At 38.1% G+C, this 19,397-nt stretch overlaps 1 protein-coding gene across 3 annotated transcripts in view; it reads right to left on the bottom strand.

Annotated features, from left to right (window-relative positions):
• The window catches only part of cwo (transcription factor cwo), a 47,729-nt gene that overhangs the window by 11,122 nt on the left and 17,210 nt on the right, over window positions 1-19,397 (bottom strand). The window lies entirely within an intron of this gene.

Genomic DNA, 19,397 nt, shown 5'->3' with positions numbered 1-19,397 from the left:
TCTCATTTTGATTTTTTGCTTTATTAGCGAAAGATGCGACTTAGTATTTATGTATGAGCCAAATTCGAGCGGTAATGAAGAACCATTTTATTGCTGCGCAGGGATGAACCGGCTTACGATCCACCTGGCGAGTGATTTCAAACCGAGTGCCCCCCCACCAATCTTGAGACGTAAATTCGAAGAGGATTGTGTATTACAACGGCTGTGCGAACATTAAAACCGGAACACGCTGATACTTCATGACTCAGTTGCATGTGTTGTCATATATCCATTAGGATTTGTTGTACAAAACACAGATAAATCTGAATTTTTCCCCACAGACACAAGTATTCCAAATGAACCGATAATTAATTGTAAGATTAAAGCGACAGCCCTACGTCTTAACCCTGATTGATATTATATTGATTCACAATTACATATTTTGGAATTGGTTTTAATTTATACAGGGTTATGATAAAACAAAACTTATTATATTGCAAAATGTTCATTACTTTCCATAGATTGGTGGATTATTTTTTGTTAATTAATATTTGTTAAAGTCAGTGAAGGTTGACAAACGGCCTCATTACGGCACGACCTGGCTATGCCAGTGCCAACATTGACCTTACCTTTCCTACAATTTTTTTGCCTACCTAAACTGTCGCCGAAAACTAAAGTCAATAAATACAAATTAAAGGCTATAGTAGAAGCTGACGGTACTCAATTCACCGCTGAGTTAGCAGCAGCTTACAACGTTAGCGTCAAAACAATAACGGTCAAGGTGTTTAGCAACATGCTAACTTTACTTTACTTTTACTGATGGTAGGACCTCTTGTGAGTCAGCGCGGGTAGGTACCACCGCCTTACCTATTTCTGCCGCGAAGCAGTGCGTTTCGGTTTGAAGGGTGGGGCAGCCGTTGTAACTATACTGAGATCTTAGAACTTATATCTAAAGGTGGGTGGCGCATTTACGTTGTAGATGTCCATGGGCTCCAGTAACCACTTAACACCAGGTGGGCTGTGAGCTCGTCCACCCATCTAAGCAATAAAAAAAATAAAAAAATTGTCGAAACGAACTTATCCCTGTGTTGTGCCAAACGAAATCCTGCAAACGATCGTACACAAACCCCAAACGAGCACATAATTGTGTTACATCACTAATATACGTCAGTTAAGTTAAGCCACGCGACCCTAGTAGCTACTAAATATTTACGAACAAACATGTCCACCGTGTTCGTAGGAGCAACGTGACGATTTCGGTCAGTTTCGTCGTCGTATAAATTCAAGGTTCTTTCAGCGACATGTGATACTAATATTATAAAGAGGAAAGATTTGTTTGTTTGTTTGTATTGAATAGGCTCCGAAACTACTGAACCGATTTCAAAAATTCTTTCATTGTTTGGAAGCTACACTATTCCCGAGTGACATAGGCTATTATAACCTTTTTTGAAAGAAAAAAAAATAGGGGTCCTTACTAAAACTCCAATAATGTAACCCAAGGTGTACAAAAATTACTTCAAATATTATTTACGTCGCGTGCCCTGCGAAAACTATTGATGATAGAATAAAATAACGTACTACGACTTTGTAGAACACCTTATTATTTACAAAAAGTGTCGCGACAGCATATGTCTAACTATTATAGTTATGCCGCAATAAGTGTTCTTTTATTTAAAAAAAAAAAACGTCAAATATCATTGAAATTTTTGTCGACTCGAGCGGAGCCAGAGCGGGCCTCTAGTTACAAATAAATACAATATAACTATCACGTGTACAAATGTTAGATGCAATGACGTTTTCAAAGATGATGACACCGAATTGATTTTGTGCGTTTTATCATACTCTTTTTTTTTTAATTCTGAATGATCGCTACCGTTTATTTTAATTCTGAAGACGGCCAGCTCTAGGTTTTTATATCGTTATCCGCATAGCATCGCATCGCATCACATATGTTACAACTTGTGATATGGGGGCGAAAAGTTAATCGAATTGAATTAATGGCGACTATAATTGAATATGCAATTTCGAAAAGGGCACATGTCGCATATTTTGTCAAATACGTTTTTTCATATACATGTAGTTTTGAGGCTTACCTACACACATTTTATAATAATTCCAGTAATTTTCAATTGCTAATTAACACTAAAATATATCTCAAAAGTAAAATATATTTTTTACGCTGCTTTAGAAAATAATCAGTTTTTTTCATTTCCTGAACATTTTACGTTTTCAGAGATGTGCCCTTTTCGAAATTGCATAATATTCAATTATATCAAATTATATATGAAATTGAATTATATATCTAATATATAAAATTCTCGTGTCACAATGTTCGTTCCCATGCTCCTCCGAAACCGCTTGACCGATTCTCATGAAATTTTTTATGCATATTCAGTAAGCCTGAGAATCGGCTACTATCTATTTTTCATACCCCTAAGTGATTAGGGTTGTCCACCCCTAACATATTTTTTTTTATTTGGACATATTTTTTTTATAATGAGGTATTATGTCGTTGAATGAGGTTTTGTTATTTTTATTATATATTCCCTCATCGTTCACAGCACTACATACCTCTTTCACTCATTTACCACATCCTTACACACTTACAATAAGTTAGTTTTTTTTTCTACACTAGAAATTCCCTAGAAATCTTATATTATTATATGGCAAAACAATGTTTGCCGGGTCAGCTAGTGATATATGAAAATTTCTCAACGGTTCACTTGGTAAGGGCGAAAACAGAGGATTCACAGGCCTGTATAATTTTATCACGAAGCATTATACATTGCGGTTTGGACGGAACAGACGTTATACAATTGAGACTTAGATCTCATGTCTGAAGATAGAGGTAGATAGGACTTTATGATGTCTGGTAGCTCCGGTAAGCACTTAACACAATATAGAAACAGCCTAACCTATCTACCGATTCTGAAAGAACTTTCTTTGGCAGTTAGAATTTTTTTTCGAAGTACATTACAGGCTGCGTTAGAAAGAATATATTCTTATAAACGTGTTAAAATGAAAATACGCGAAAATTAAATGGTCCTTTCAAAATTTGTTATATAAGGAGTTTCACCGAAATCAGTCCGAATAATTTCGCTTGAAACTGGAAGGATTACCAAAAATACACAGAAAATGTAAATCTAAAACTAATATACCTACCTACCTGTATAGAAACTTTTTAAAATTTTCAAACATCAAGCACAATTCACTTACGCTTTTACAACGGCATAATATACTCGTATAGACAACAATAGAAAAGTTAAAAAAGTTGAATATATTTCGGAAGTTAATAAAAGATTGACTGTAGAAGTCATCGTGGCCTAGAGAATAAGACGTCCGGTGCAATCGTATCAAGCGATGCACCCGTGTTCGAACTCCGGAGGCAGGTACCAATTTTTGTAAAGAAATATATTATTACGTATTTGACAATTTTTCACTATTGACTCTCGCGGTGAAGGAATAACATCGTGTAATAAAAATCAAATCCGAAAAAATTTAATTTGCGTAATTACTGGTGGTAGGATCTCGTATGAGTCCGCACGGGTAGGTACGACCACCCTGTCTATTTCGACGTCAAGCAGTAATGCGTTTCGGTTTAAAGGGTGGGGCAGCCGTTGTACTGTAAAAACTGAGACCTAAGAACTCATGTCTCGAGGTGGGTGGTAGCATTTACGTTGTAGTTGTCTATGGGCTCCGGTAACCACTTAAAACTAGGTGGGCCGTGAGCTCGTCCACCCATATAAGGAATTAAAAAAATTATAAAAAAATATACAAATACCAACTTATTTAATTTTATTCGTAGCAAATACCCCTCTATTTATAAAATACATATAACCTCAACCTCACGTGTTAGAAATGTGTTTTTTTTTTAGTTCAAAGCTAATATGATTAGGTTTCCAAATTAGCACACATGTGTGCCTACACGTTTTTCTGTTTACCGTCGAACAGATACGTGGTTACTTAAAATACAGACAATATTTTATTCATACACAATTGACACATCGACAACGTTCACGTGTTTATCGGCATGTGGTTGTTCGTATCATAAAAATACGAGGTAAAGTTACATTTTGTTTTTTCAATAAAATGTTTTTATCGAAATCATGTAACGCATTGTTGCTTCGTGGCAGAAACAGGCGTGATAGTGGTTACTACCCGAGCGGGCTCACAAGACGCCCTACCACCGGCAATTACGCAAATAATAATTTATCCCGGTTTCTTTTTTGCTAAACGATGTTATTCCTTCATCTTGGAAGTATTTGGTGAACATGTATTAAGGCGTGTTTCATTAGACATTTCCCAGTAATGACCTATGCAAGTATAGGTAGTTTTCCAATTACAGCACAAGAGCGCATTATGCGGCATAATGCTCAACGTTGAATGTTCCAACTACAGCAACGCTTCGCACAATCGAGCACTCTCAATAGTACTGCTCTCGCGTGATGCGTGCAATCGATACCGACTCAGTGACAGAAAATTGACAAGTGTTTTTTCTTTAAGTTGGCACTGATCGAAATTTTGTTTATATTATCGTTAGTAATAATATTTAATGTTGAAAAAAAATTGTAAGGCTTTCGTTTCGTCGTAGTTTCTTAGAAATAATCAATGTTAATTAAAACTGTGCTAACTTAGCGCACTCTGCTGATTCATTTGAAAACTAATTCACGTTCCAATGAAGCTTCAGCATAATTCGGCATTGTGTGCCACTGAGTCGCATTATGCTCTGTAATTGGAAAACTACCACAGTGTTCGCTCACGCAGCCCGCACTAACTTGCAACCCTTTCAAATCATTAAATCCCATTTTTGCAGGATAGCACCGTGGTATGTAAGAAACGATGACATGGACTTTGAGTCCATCAGTAATTATTTACAGTCGGCATCAGAGCGCCATTTCGAGAAAGCGGCACGACACAAAACCCTTTCGTTACTGGAACCCATAGAAATCTACAACGTAAATGCGCCACCCACCTTGAGATATAAGTTCTTAGATCTCAAGTATAGTTACAACGGCTGCCCCACCCTTCAAACCGAAACGCATTATTGCTTCACGGTAGAAATAGGCAGGGTGGTGTTACCTACCCGTGCGGACTCCCAAGAGATCCTACCACCAGTAATTATCATCACACCATCAACTACCAGAGCACAGATTATCGCTTCTAGCTTCCTTCTTCGTCTGCTTTCTAAGGCATTATTTTTAGTCGATTTAAATGTAATGTATTGTATCGGCTGTTGCAAGTATAACAAGTTTGTAGCACTAAACGTTCAGTTCCACGTGATCTTTACACGTGCGCACGAGTTTTTCAACATCGCTAGGGATTAATTCGAATATATCCAACCAGACGTGACGTCCTTGGGCGGATTAGTCCGATACTTTATGTTCAGGGTCTCTTTTTATATTCCAGTACTTTTATTTCTTCACAGTTAGGGTTTAAATTGGCTTGCACTCGTAGACCCGTGGGAATTGTATTTTTATTTATGGTTACGAGACTCTTTTGTATTCTTGTTGCTGTGTCAGTTGCAAGGATCTTGAATATTGGATGTTGAATGTATTTTTTTGTTAGTAACATAGCGTATGTGGAAAACAGGTCTTGCTATTAGAAAACGGTACTATTTGCTAAGCTATATAATTAATAAGTTACTTACGTTTTGATAATATTATTATGTTTATAAGAATTTCGTGAACATGCCGCGCAAACTATAGTGAAACTGGCGGAGAGCCCAGAATACACGAGAATGTTCGTTTTGCATTGCGCTGGATAAAAACTTAGTAATTCTCGGTTTGATTGCGATCATTTTATTGTTTTCTTATTCGGATATTGTTTTGTTTTCGGGAACACGAACTGCACTCAATGCTGTGTTAGTCCCAAGAGTTTCTCGCCGGATCCCAGCAAGTCGCGATTTCGGTCCGGTGGTAGATTCTGCGAAGCACTGCTCTTGCTAGGGCTAGAGTTGGCAAATTCTCTCTGAGCCCGTGAGCTCACCTACCCGTCAGGCCGCAGTTGGAATGGTTCTTTAGGCTACCAACGAATGGGTAGGGAAAAAAGGAAGCAGTATGTAAGCCACAATTTTGAGAGAACCACGCACCACCGACATGGATTATTGAATACCATTCTTATCAAGTGTTGGGTGGTGTAATTGAATAGGTGGGATCAAGCAATTCCTCTCTACGAAATATCGAATGTGGTACCTCTTTTTTATGAATGAAGCATTTACTGGTGGCCGGAGGTCTCTCCAGTTTCACCAGGACAAGTGGGCGAGCAAAGGCCCAGCCAAGAGGGGTGGGATTTGCTAACAGCTGCCCGAGCGCCTCCAAAGAAGACGTAACAACTCAAAAGCAGCTACTTCGCGAGTTAATTTACTACCGGATCGGAATCGCGACCCGCTGAGAAGATCCGGTGAGATGTGGTACCTGTGGTACATGCCTATCCGTGGCGGAACAGTAGGCTATTCAAATTATGCCGCCTATACGAACCAATACTCCTCGATACTCCAGTTCACAAATTTTGTCTAACTAATGAAATATATGTTGAATTGTTTATGTGGTATATAAATCTTTTCTGTGAGACGTAAAAAAAATGTTGACCCAAAATTTTCCGCCCCTAAAAAAACTGCCGCCATAAGCTCCGATCTACTCGGTCTATTGGTGAGCCCGTCACTGGTGCCTATCCAATATCTCCAGCTCGTCAATGCTTGGTTTAACAAAGCACACGAAACCATTGAACCACGAGCGCTCTGTAAGCATCACATGTTACGAAACGTGACTTCGCTTTTACGTATCTCGAATATACATTTAAATGTTTTCGAAACTAATCGAGCTGTCAGCTCGTAAGAGATAAAAAGCCGGCCAAGGTTCGTGAATGGATACATACGATGAAACCTTCCGAAGTCGCGGTCAGAATTTCACGGGAATCCGCTCGGGAACGTGGAGTCGGTGATCGTTGCACGGCTTCCAAAACGTTGTTGTTAGAACGGCGGACCGATCCCTCGATTGTGATATGCGTGTAAGGACTAGTGAGACATATCGGGTGACCGAGAACCCTTCGGCTTCAGAATGGGGCAGGTGTTTACAGCGCACGCATGCTTGGTACAAATGCACATTGTCTGGGAGCCGGATAGTGCCGTTATATACAACATTTAATGAAGTGCCATAAAATCTTGTTGTTCAAATAAAGCTGTTGACAAATCTCAATTTATTTGTATGTAAAATAAGTATTGGATTTTTTTTTTAATTATTTTTTGTGAAACTTTTTTTAAGAGTAACCTGTCAACTAAACAGGGATTCGGCTGGGTAGTGTCGGACCGGTGCAGCGGTGCCTCCGTAGGGGTTAGCCAACCTTATTTATTATATTTTTATTATTTCTATACACGATAATTATTAATTATAATACTCGAATTATGTACTTTATATAATAAAACTAGCTAGTAAATTTGTATTGTATTGTTTAAATAATCTCTCGGTAAACTGACCGTTGTTATTACACATATAAATTAACGAAGCGGATGAATAGTATTTAATTTTTAGACCATTTTGGAATAATTTATAGACGGCACGATAAGTTTTTTGAAAGGTTTAAAAAAAATCTTCAAAACTGGTTTATTCTGTTACCAGGCCAACGGGGCAAACTTGATAATATTATCTTGGTTTTCTATGAGATAATGTTATTTGTATGTAAAGATAGCAAATAGCTCGGAGATGTCAGCCGCAATGTATATAGAACATGTGAGAAATCGCTGATTCGCTGGCCAAGTTCTATTTGATACTTCACAGTGGTGGCATTCAAGTTAGCACCACTTTATGGGGGGGGCGTGAGCCCTTTCACCCACTTCTTCATCTTCTTTCTCTTATCCCACATTATGTAAGGTGTACGCAGCATGTTCTCATTTTCCATTATTAACTATCATACGTCATCTCTGCGCCCACGCCTTTCCATGCATATCCTCTTCCACATATATCCACTATACTGGTGGTAGGACCTCTTGTGAATCCGCACGGGTAGGTACCATCGCCCTGCCTATTTCTCCCGTGAAGCATTAATGCGTTTCGGTTTGAAGGGTGGGGTATCCGTTGTAGTTGTACCTATACTGAGAACTTAGAACTTATATCTCAAGGTGGGTGGCGCATTTACGTTGTAGATGTCTATGGGCTCCAGTAACCACTTAACACCAGGTGGGCTGTGAGCTCGTCCAGCCATCTAAGCAATAAAAAAAATAAAAAAAACATATTCATTCAAGTCTTTTTAGGGCACCCCCTCCTCACACTACTGTCTACTTTACCCGAGATATTTTTGGCCACAAGATCAACCGTCTCTTCGTATAACACGCCCATAATACCATAACCATAACCTTTTTTTTAAACCAAGATTATCATACTGATAGTCTTGAGAGGTTATATCAGCGTTACCCTAGCGTGTAGGTGAGCTCACGGGGCTCAAACCAGTGTTGCTAACACTGGCCCTAGCCAGAGCCGTGCTTCGCAGAATCTACCACCGGATCGGAAACGCGACCCACTGAGAAGATCCGGCGAGAAACTCAGTGGGCTGTGTCTGTTGATTGATTTACTCGCCGAACCCGTCGCTCGCAACGAACGGTGACCGGAACCATAACCTTCCACTGTTTATTTTCCCCGCCCGTTACTGACGCTACTTTCAGCCTTCTATACTCATCTCATATCATATCACTCTGTGAGTTAGTTAGTTCATTTACGCGATAAATAAAAAGTCAAAATACAAAAGACCGGAACGCCAACAAGACACGTGCTAAGCGTGGTGATAATAGCCGCCGACATCCGTGCGTAATAATAAGAAACAGCGAAGTATTATCGTTCACGTGACACGGCCCGTGCAATGATAAAAATGTATTTATAATTTCATAATAGCCTGACGATAGCTCCCTCGTTACGTTCGAAATCTTGTTCTATTTAGTTATTTTTGGTTTGATTGAAACTGATTTGATGTTTTATTCCTACCTATTATAGTAACCTCGAGAGGTTATTCTAGATTCGCCGAATCTGTAGGTGAGCTCACGTGGCTCAAACGAACTTTGTTTTTAAAACTTGGCATGGGAACTAGCTCGCTAATCCACCTGGTGATCAACGGTTACCGGAAACCATAGACATCAACAACCTTAATCCGCGACCTACCTTGACACTTGAGTTCTAAGTCTAAGCTCTGTAGAACAAAGGGTGCCCTACCACTCTAATTAGAAACCATGACTGCTTCACGGCAGAAATATACCGGGTGGTGGTAGTTACCCGTGTAACTCACAAGACGTCATACCACCAGTAGGTGTGTTTCTTAGTATGCCGCGAAAATTCTGCTCTTTTCTCATAGATGTTTAGATTTTATTCACGAAAGGAACTCTTTGGGGTCAGGCAGTTATTTCGAATGAGTGGGATCATATATGTTTGCCTTTACGACTGTTTCTATAAAATAAAAATAAAAAGTCCCATGCAACCTTTTCAGAAATATACTATTGTTCGAAAATATAACACCATTTCCCGCAGTCAGTGGTAGCCTTAAGATTTAATTATCTCACTGAGAAACAGGTGATTATTGCCTAGGACGCGAAACACGTGTTTAATAAAAATGATAAACCTGAATAATAAACTTTACTTAATAGGGATGTTCAAAAAAATAGTCGCTAATAAAACTATATTCTCCTAATACATACCTACTCACCGACACCACTATGTCGTTTTAGCATTAATTACATTAATAATTTTTTTTTAAACTTTAATTTCAATTATGTCGATATCAATATAAATACAATTTGTATACAGCACTATCGGAACACGTGACTTGATACAAACGTTTTGTGAGTCAATTCTTTTTCGTGTTTTTTTTTGTTGTATTATCCTTTTGTTTTTACCCATCCCTGGCTATTCAATAGAGGAGCTCGCTTATTAAATGTTTTCACACATGATCTTTACTCAGATGCGAAATAGTGGTCATGCTGTTTTCTCAGCCGCCTTTCGGAGACAAGTGCCATTTGATTGTCTCAGCGCCAATGATAAATTGTATAGCTGAATTTTCAAATATACAATATACAAAAAATTATTAGACAAAAATTAAACTGAAATTCATAGATTGCATAAAAATTTAACACTGACTGTTTAATAAATACTTTGATAATTTAGACACATTTACATGCAAAGCAAAGCATATCCGTCACACTGCCATATTTAATAATGATATGTAATTGTGGCCACCGGCGGTGTTTTGGTATGGTCTGTGGCGGACACAAAAAACCCGCCAAAACTAAAAACGTAAAATTTTACTCTAAATATTTTAATTGTAAATTTCGCATTGTCAATTCAGTTCAAACACAACTGAATGTTTGCCTGCATGATTTTATTATACATCTTCATGTAGAAGATACGTAGATTCCCAAATTTAATCGGTATCATCTAGTCTAGTGGCTGGCCTACGATTTATGAGTGTTCGTTTCCGTATTACGTTTACTATTACATTTAAGTATTACGTTTTCCGATCCTGCGGACCGAATGATAGCAGTCGACGTATCGCCCAAAACACGTCATTTCGGATCCTCCCGATCGACTAACGGTGCTTTTAGGTACCTCAAGCACTGGTCATTCTCGTCGAACCCGTCGCGTGCGACGAAGGGCTCGGCGAATAAATTAACCCACAGACACAGTCCAGAGTTTCGCGCCGGATCTTCTCAGTGGTTCGCGTTTCCGATCCAGTGGTAGATTCTGCGAAGCACTGCTCTTGCTAGGTTCGTGTTAGCAACGTCAAGTTTGAGCCCCGCGAGCTCACCTACTAGTGCGGTGAATCTAGAATAATCCCTCGAGGTTACTAGAATAGGTAAGAAAAAAAGGGCACACACTTTGACTTTCATCTACGACGACACATTTTACCATTCTTAATTGCTACCTAGTACCTACTATATATTTTTTATTACCAAAATTATTATATATTTATAAACTAGCCCAGTAATATGTAGCTCAAAACACAATTATATTTTAAATATAGAACGAAATTATTCATGTTATTTCGAACAAGAAAATTCCACTAATAATACATCTGTTTCCGAGCGCGTCACGTGTAGCACCGTTTTCCATTTCGAAAAGGCCTCAACCGACACCTCTGCGGGCATAACATTACTTGCCTTAAAATTACATGACAAAGAGGTTAATGTCTGTTGCACCGCAGTCTCGTGATGTGGCGCAATATTAACCGGCGAAGGATAAACGGAACACGCGTGACTTCTTTTTAGAACTAGTGTGGTGTCAATAACGTTCTTAATGCAGTTTCAAACATATTATCGATAATATTCTTAAGATAAAGTAATTGCATTATAATTTTGTTAGTCCATGTGTCTTAAAAAAAATCTCAATTTGTCAATATGTGCCTGTTTTAAAGATTCACTCAGATTTGCCTTGCTGATATAGTGTCTTACGTGAATAGGATCCTATTTGGAAAAAAATTAATAGGCTGAGAATTCCAGTGTGTCGAAAGCGTATGTAAATGAAATAGTGCGTACTTTGTAGTAAGCAAAGTCAGTAGATTAACAGAGTTTATGCCATATTATAAAAAATGATTCTCAAGAATATATTAATATTAATTTTAATTTAAAAAATAATATTCTTATTAAATTTTTCGTGGTCATGAAATCGCAAAAATAATCTAAAGCTGAAAAAGAATAACGAGTTTAATTGAACCTTAACAGTAGGTGCTTACGTATACAACTCTGGAAAGGCGAAGAAAATACTAAATTATTATTATACATTGAAAGAGCAGTTTTTAAAATTTTAATTTTATTGTTATGTTAGCGAAATTAGGAACCCATCTCAATATTAATCTTTAAATTTACCACGATTACGTTATTATAAATAAATAAAAATATTTGCCGATGAGGATGATCATCAACGATATTTGTCACGCGGTAGGTCTGTTCGAAAAATGTGCATAGCGTGAGTCATTCAAACACGTGTACTTTACTTACGTATTTAATAGGTGTTTTGTTCAGCCCACTGAGTTTCTTGCCGGATCTTCTCAGTGGGTCGCGATTCCGATCCGGTAGTACATTCTGCGAAGCGTTACTCTTGCTAGTGCTAGTATTAGCAAATTCTCTCCGGTTGAGCCCGTGAGCTCACTTACCGGTCCGGGTATAGCTTGAATAGCCCCCTAGGCTACTAGCGAATAGGTAGGAATAAAAAAAAAGTGTTTTGTTTCAAGTAAATGTAACTGCCTACTTTAATGCTATCCTTAATGTAAATATATTTTTTATGCAATATAATAGCTGGAAACATACAAATACATATATATTTAAATGGATAAACAATATTAGTGATGTTATTAATAATTGAGTCGATTATCAAAGGTGGCAATCTGTGCATTTAGACAAAAAAATGTTATTGATATGTCAATACAGATTGATTTGAATATAATCGTCTCCTTCAAAGAATACGGTTCAAAACCTGCATTAAATAAAAGTTAATACTTAACCTGTTATTTATCTAAGATGTCGTTCAGAAGAGTTTTGTGACTGCCAATGGAATACAAAGTCAATAATTCGTTTTTCTGATTTACCAATAATTGTCCAAAAGTCACATTGCCGGCTTTGATAATAGTCGACTCAATTATACAGTTCGTATTTCGAAAAATGTCAATTTGACAGTTGCCAACTACATAACTATAATGAGATAATTATCGTTAAAATTCCCCGACAGACTACTTTTGTGATTGTTTAGGTGAAGGTAATCTGTAATTTTCAAAGATTCCCAATAAAAATTTAACCAATATTCCGACATCGCATTTTGATACGTAATTATTGAAACTGGCCGTAGTCTAAGCTGCCTTGAGAGAGGTTCATTCACCCTTGAAATTGTTTTCCACCACGTGACGCGATTGAAACGTGACCAAAAATATTACTTTGTTTCTTTTCAAACGAAATAGCTATTGGGTGAATCGATTATAGCATTATTTTTGTTCCGGAAACCGCATTTTTCACATCTCTGGGCGAGAGCAGAGGGCGCGCGGCGTATGAGGGCCGCTTTCCTGCCGATACGGAGGGCGTCACCGCAGGTTGTAATTTAAGGAACCTGCTAAACGCTTCCCCTGGACTCTACTTTTAAACTCGAACCCTGCCTGAGGCAGGACTGGCAGAGGTAGGAAACGCGGTCCAAGGACGCCAAACCCAGATAGACATCGCCGAAAACGTGATATCTGTGGGTGGCCAGCCACGTTTCACTAGGGTTCAAGCAAAATATGTATGGTTACCAATAATTCGTTTAGAAAAGGATTTAGTTGCAACCCGAAGCGTCCTGAGAGCATGTAGTATTGAATATGGGGATAACCGCTTCTTTTCAAAACTGAATAACCATTCACATGTCGATTGCATACTCCTGATCAAATACTGTCTCCATTGGAGGTCCTTAAAAACGGTCCTGATTTATGAAAAGCCTTTTGTGGCTTTATTTCTTCTGGTCTGCTTTTCATATTTGAAGAAGAAAAGAGTTCAACCACAATTTGATCAATATCCAATGTATTTGATAAGTACAAAATTTCATGAAACAGAAGCCAAACAAATGTTGATAAAAACAATAATAATAGCCGGGGAGAAGTCACACACGGTCATATAATACCAAATTAAGATTCCCTGTAACTATGGAAGTGTCTGAATGTAGGCACATTACAATGATCTTAATTTAATTTAGTATTAAATAATAAATCTGCTTGGATATTGATTTAACTAACCAGCGAAGATGAGACCTCAAATGCTTTGATTAGCTCAAGATCTTGGTTCCGATATAAACTTACACACTCCAATGTTGGCCATAATGCGTGTTTTTGAGCGAGTGTGTAACTATGTACCTACCAATTTATTATCGATTATTGCACAACATTACATGTATATCATAGACACGCATTGTAAACTTGACAAATAATTTCGATTAGAGGCCATAAGTAAGTACAGGCCATCAAAAAATTCCATTAAGGAAAAAAATAAAGATAATAAACCGAAGAAAAAAAAAACTTTTGCTACAAATACGAACAAACAAGACAACATCCCACAAATATTCAATATGAACGACATTATAATATCAATGTCACAAAATAAAAAAATAAAACATTATTCTATTTATGTAACGAAATTCAATTAACAGATAGGTATACACACGGAGACACGTGTCGCGAACATGTGAACAGAAAAAGGCCAAGAGAGATAATATAAAGACGCGGTAAAAATTTTGATTTGATTTCTTTTATATTGAATATTTCAATAATTATTAAAAACGAATAAGGATACCACTTATTTGATAAATTACGATTGATTTAAGTAATTTTGTAACCCGATCGAAGTGCCATTGATTTTAGAACATCAATCATTTTGGGTAATCTTTAAAAGTGAAATAAAAAGTGTGCATTGGTGTTAAAAAATAGGTATCTAATAATTTAAAATTATGCTACCGGAATTGTAATTTAAAAATCTAATATCTAATATTTTCCTTTAATCGTAATCTAGAACACTGCGTGTTTGCCTAAACACAGTACAAAAACACACGTCTTGTTGATAATTAATTCGAATTACGGCGATTTATAAAAAGATTTGCTCGTGATGGAAATGGATAAAGGTCGTACAGACACGTGACTTGAAACGTGTGATACCCGAGAACGGCGGCGCTCATGTTTTTTCTTTTATTTTCTAAAATAGCCTCTGATGTCGTTAACAATAAATGCTATTTTCGTTTGCTCGATTGTTTTTCATACTCAAAGATTCTAAAAGAAATGTTGGAGCATTTTTTTCCGCACCTAATCGTTGGTAGCGTAAGGGGCTATTCCAACTTCGCACGGACCAATAGGTGAGCTCACGGGCTCAACCTCAGAGAATTAATTGCTAATACTAGCCCTTTTTTTTCCACAGGAGAAAACCGCCGGATTCCCACCCGCACGGCAGGTGGGGTATGTGGGAGTTGAACTCCACTAAAAACTCCTGCCGCTCACAGCCGGCGCCCTACCCCGGACCGGGTGGGAACCCAGTCGGAGCTATTGAGACGGCGGGACAGGGTTTACGCAGAGCATATTACATAGCAAGAGCAGAGCTTCGTTGAATCTACTACCGGATCTAAATCGCGACACACTGAGAAGATCCGACCAGAAACTCAGTGGGCTGTGTCTGTGGGTTAATTTACTCGCCAGTCGCCGCGGCGCCGAGCCCTTCGTTGCAAGCGGCGACGGGTTCGCTTCGCAAGCGTTTCCGATCCAGTGGTAGATTCTGCGAAGCACTGCTCTTGCTAGGGTTCGTGTTAGCAACGTCGTCAGGTTTGAGCCCCGTGAGCTCACCTACTAGTTCGGTGAATATCAAATTACTTTTTTAATAATCGGTTTAAGCGCTTAGCATGACTTTTAACGAGACTCACTAACGTACACAAAGACAGAAGATCAATCATATATAAGTATTAAGATTATTATTATACTGATGTTATTCAACTCAGCCGAAAGGTGAGAGGCGAGCGCCTTTGAAATGTGCTTAATCGTTTTAGCGCTTATTTCCTGAATGTATCTAGCTCCGGTTCGGAATTGCGACCCGCTTAGAAGAACTCTTCGACGAGTTCGGTGACCTGTGTGCTTAGTGCGAGTTTCTTAACGTTTTCGATATCGTAAAAGTTAAGCCCATTTTTTAAGCAGTTTGAACAGCGCCCCTAGCGGCAAATGTACGCAAACGATCCCATTCCATACAAATATGAGCTAACTTTTACGCTATCGAGAACGTTAAAAAACTCGCACTAAGCACACTGTTCTGCATCAAAACTATTAGCGCCAACAGAACCGAAAGTAGATCCATAGTGACCTACTATGTTTCTAGTTTGCCCTCCCAACCGAAGCCTAGTGAAAAAATATGGAACGTTTAAGAATATTACGAATACAAGCAAATAGATGAGATAAAAGTTAGAAGGTGTATCATGTGACTGCTTCGACACGTTTTACTTTTATTTTTAAACACACACAGACAGTCTAAACGAATTCAACAAATACAATAACTTGCAATAATTGCAACTCAATAAAATAACTGTACACTGCTGATTCAACTTTTTTTTTTGTTATGGCTACAGTGCTATTTATAAATAATTATTACGAATCGACTCATAGTAATTGTAGAGTTTTGTACACAAACGATTTTTTTTTATGATTGAAAGATTACTGGTGGCCCGGAGGCCTTTCCAGTTTCACCAGGACAGGTGGGCGAGCAAAGGCTCAGCCAGGAGGGGTGGGATTTGCTAACAGCTACCCGAGCGCCTCCGAAGGAGACCTAACAACTCAAGAGCAATTGCTTCGCGAATGAATCTACTACCGGATCGGAATCGCGACCCGCTGAGAAGATCCGGCGCGAAACTCAGCGGGCTGATGCATGGGTTATGTTGCACGTCGAACTCTTCGTCGAGTTCGACGAGTACGGTTACCGGGGTCCCTAAGCCTACTCCTAGTGTCAGAGCTGAAGACGTCTAATGCAAAGGTAATTGGATCTGATGGATCCGTAAGGACGTGTCTAGGGCAAATGTTAAATGGTTACCGAAGCGCAATGTATGCAGTTGGAACGTTTGCCTACTTTTGCCGTTAGGGGCGCTGTTTAATTATAAGTACTGTTACGGTTCAATCAGTAGCAACCACGAAAACTGTATAGTATTCTGCACAAAATAATATGATGACAGTAGCAAAACACAAAATTAAACTGTAACAATAGTTTTAATTTTGTCCACGACTCGTGAAAATCGTAGAAAATACTACACGGTTAATTTCATTCAGAAATCTCCAACAGTAAACCCACAACAGTGGAGTATTAGAATTATAATCAAGAGCAACGAACGTCTAATTACGTAATTCAGTTCCGAGAAAACGATAAAGCCAGGTTTTTATTTTCGTCTGTTATCAGACAAGTTTGGAAAGCGCTGGCTAATCTCACAATTCAACAAAAGCCTTCTAGACTGTATTGTTTCAAGTGACGTAATTACGTAATTTAGTAAAAGAAAAGTGCTGCGGTTGGAGTCGGTAAGCAAAGTAATGAATATATGAACCCAATTTTTAATAATTTAGCATTCAATAAAAAAGTTTTTTTTTATTGCTTAGATGGTTGGACGAGCTCACAGCCCACCTGGTGTTAAGTGGTTACTGGAGCCCATAGACATCTACAACGTAAATGCGCCACCCACCTTGAGATATAAGTTCTAAGGGTCTCAGTATAGTTACAACGGCTGCCCCACCCTTCAAACCTAAACGCATTACTGCTTCACGGCAGAAATAGGCAGGGTGGTGGTACCTATCCGCGCGGACTCACAACAGGTCCTACCACCAGTAAAAATTTATAGTATTAGTTTAAAGACCCAAAAAAAGTTTTTAACAGCAAACCGAGCTAACAGGTTACGATATTGAAACGAAGTTACATTCTATTGTAAAATTATCGTATTGTCGTTGGTGTTTTTAGCGTGTGTTAATTTTGCAGGTTATTCGAACTTCGGTGAAAATTTCGTGTCAAAATACGAACAAACTTACTGTAAAGCCGGTAAGAGTAACGCCATCTGTCGTCGAATAGCAGATACACACATCGAAACGACTCGCTCTATCGGGAATGTTCTCGATAATTGTAGAGTTGTCGTGTCCAGCATAAAAGCGTTGCAGATACGAAGGCAGTTAGTAATCAGATCTACTCGAAGCGAAACAGCAAACGGAAAGGTTATCCTAGTAAATTGCATTGATTCACTTTTCAATCAATCTAAACACTTATAAAATGCTTACAATGTGCATTATCTATGACTAAATGCCGTTTATTTAATAACTGGTATCATTTTGTAAACAAAAAGAACGATTATGATGATAACCTTTCGTTTCTCAAAACTAGAAATTTTGCTCTCAGTTTTGAAACAATAACACTTGTAAGGTATAAAGACATTGGTTTAGTGGAATGAGGCAAATTTGAAATAAATTTAATTAAGTTTCGAATGTCTTCACATTGATCATTAGAATGACATAAATATTGTCCGAGAGTTATAGAAATATCAATCAGTCAAGGATCCAAGTCAGGTCCATAAAATTAAATAATGTCTGTAATTTATTAACACTACATGAATATAATGATACGATACATTAAATTTAATTAGGCAGGGGTTTGGCTGCGCCTGGCGTTGCTGATGTCCACCGACGACTTATAATTAACATCACGTTGGCCGTATTCTCATTGGGTTACGATGACAATTAAAAAAAAACTCACAACATTATTATTTGATTGAGTGGTCGCTATTCAATTTTGGAAAGAATTAGCAAATATAATTATTAATAGTAGATTTCAATTAACGAAATTATACCGCCCGTATTGGGACGTGCTGGTGTCAATATGTCAGTGCCTGCAACTTTAATAAATTACCTATTGAATCCCGAAACGAGGCTGAGAGGTCTTATTAATACTACTACACTGTTGTTTCATACTTAAATTGAATAAAGCTAATTACGCTCATGAAAAGTCACAAATTTCGCCAAATTTCCATTACATATATCTCTCTTCTCGCGTGACGTCGCGCTAGCAGTGGGAACAGTTCTGCTACTGACGTTATCACGTAAAACTATCGTCCGTAATTCGATTTTGCAGAAAACCAATATTTTTTCCCTCATTTTCCCATTGCTCTTAGAGCGAAAATTACAAAAGAGAGAAGCTAACTTTAATAATTACACAAACCTACATGATAAATCTAAGTTCGAGATATTGATTCTCTTCAAGAATGAATAGAAAACGAACGAAAAACAATCTACGCGAAATCAATGACACTTGCTTTGAATGAAATCATTTGCAGTCACGTGCGCCAAAGCAACCTAGACCTAGTCAACATAACCTCATTTCAAATGTGAATTGCGCAGAGAGAAACTCACTACACGTGGCGCAGTAATACGCGTGCCAGTAATTATCACTATGATATCCACTATACGGTTTGTATGCAGTGGAATATTCCGGATGAAACGTACTACAGATAACATGCCGATCGTTAGAGAAGCAACGGAAAACTGAAATAAACTGCCACATGATGTATCCAATCGGGTTAAATGGGCATCGGTGACGTCAAATAAAATCTTTTAAATATTATTTTGTTTATTTTAAAAATTAAATATTCTATTTTTTTACTAGTAGATTTTTTAAACGTATGCGTTTAGTGTGTACTATTTATTACTTTATATTCTATGTTAATTTACGAAGGTAGATGTCTATTAATTAATCGACAGTGGCGTAGTTAGAGCTTTTTTTTTTTTTTTTGGTATCGATGGGGAATCCTAGTCTTTACGGATACCCTGCCGACGGGGGTCGGATCGGGTTATGTCGGACTCCGCGCCTCCGGTGGAAGAAAGAGGAAGAAGTCGCGAACGGAGGTCCGCACCCTCAACCAATTGGTCCACGGAGACTACGCCTTTAG

Source organism: Bombyx mandarina, chromosome 22 (genome assembly GCF_030267445.1).
Source record: "Bombyx mandarina strain Sakado chromosome 22, ASM3026744v2".
Classification (NCBI taxonomy): domain Eukaryota; kingdom Metazoa; phylum Arthropoda; class Insecta; order Lepidoptera; family Bombycidae; genus Bombyx; species Bombyx mandarina.
The sequence above is the reverse complement of the archived record's forward strand: the minus strand, read 5'-3'. Positions and strand labels throughout refer to the sequence as shown.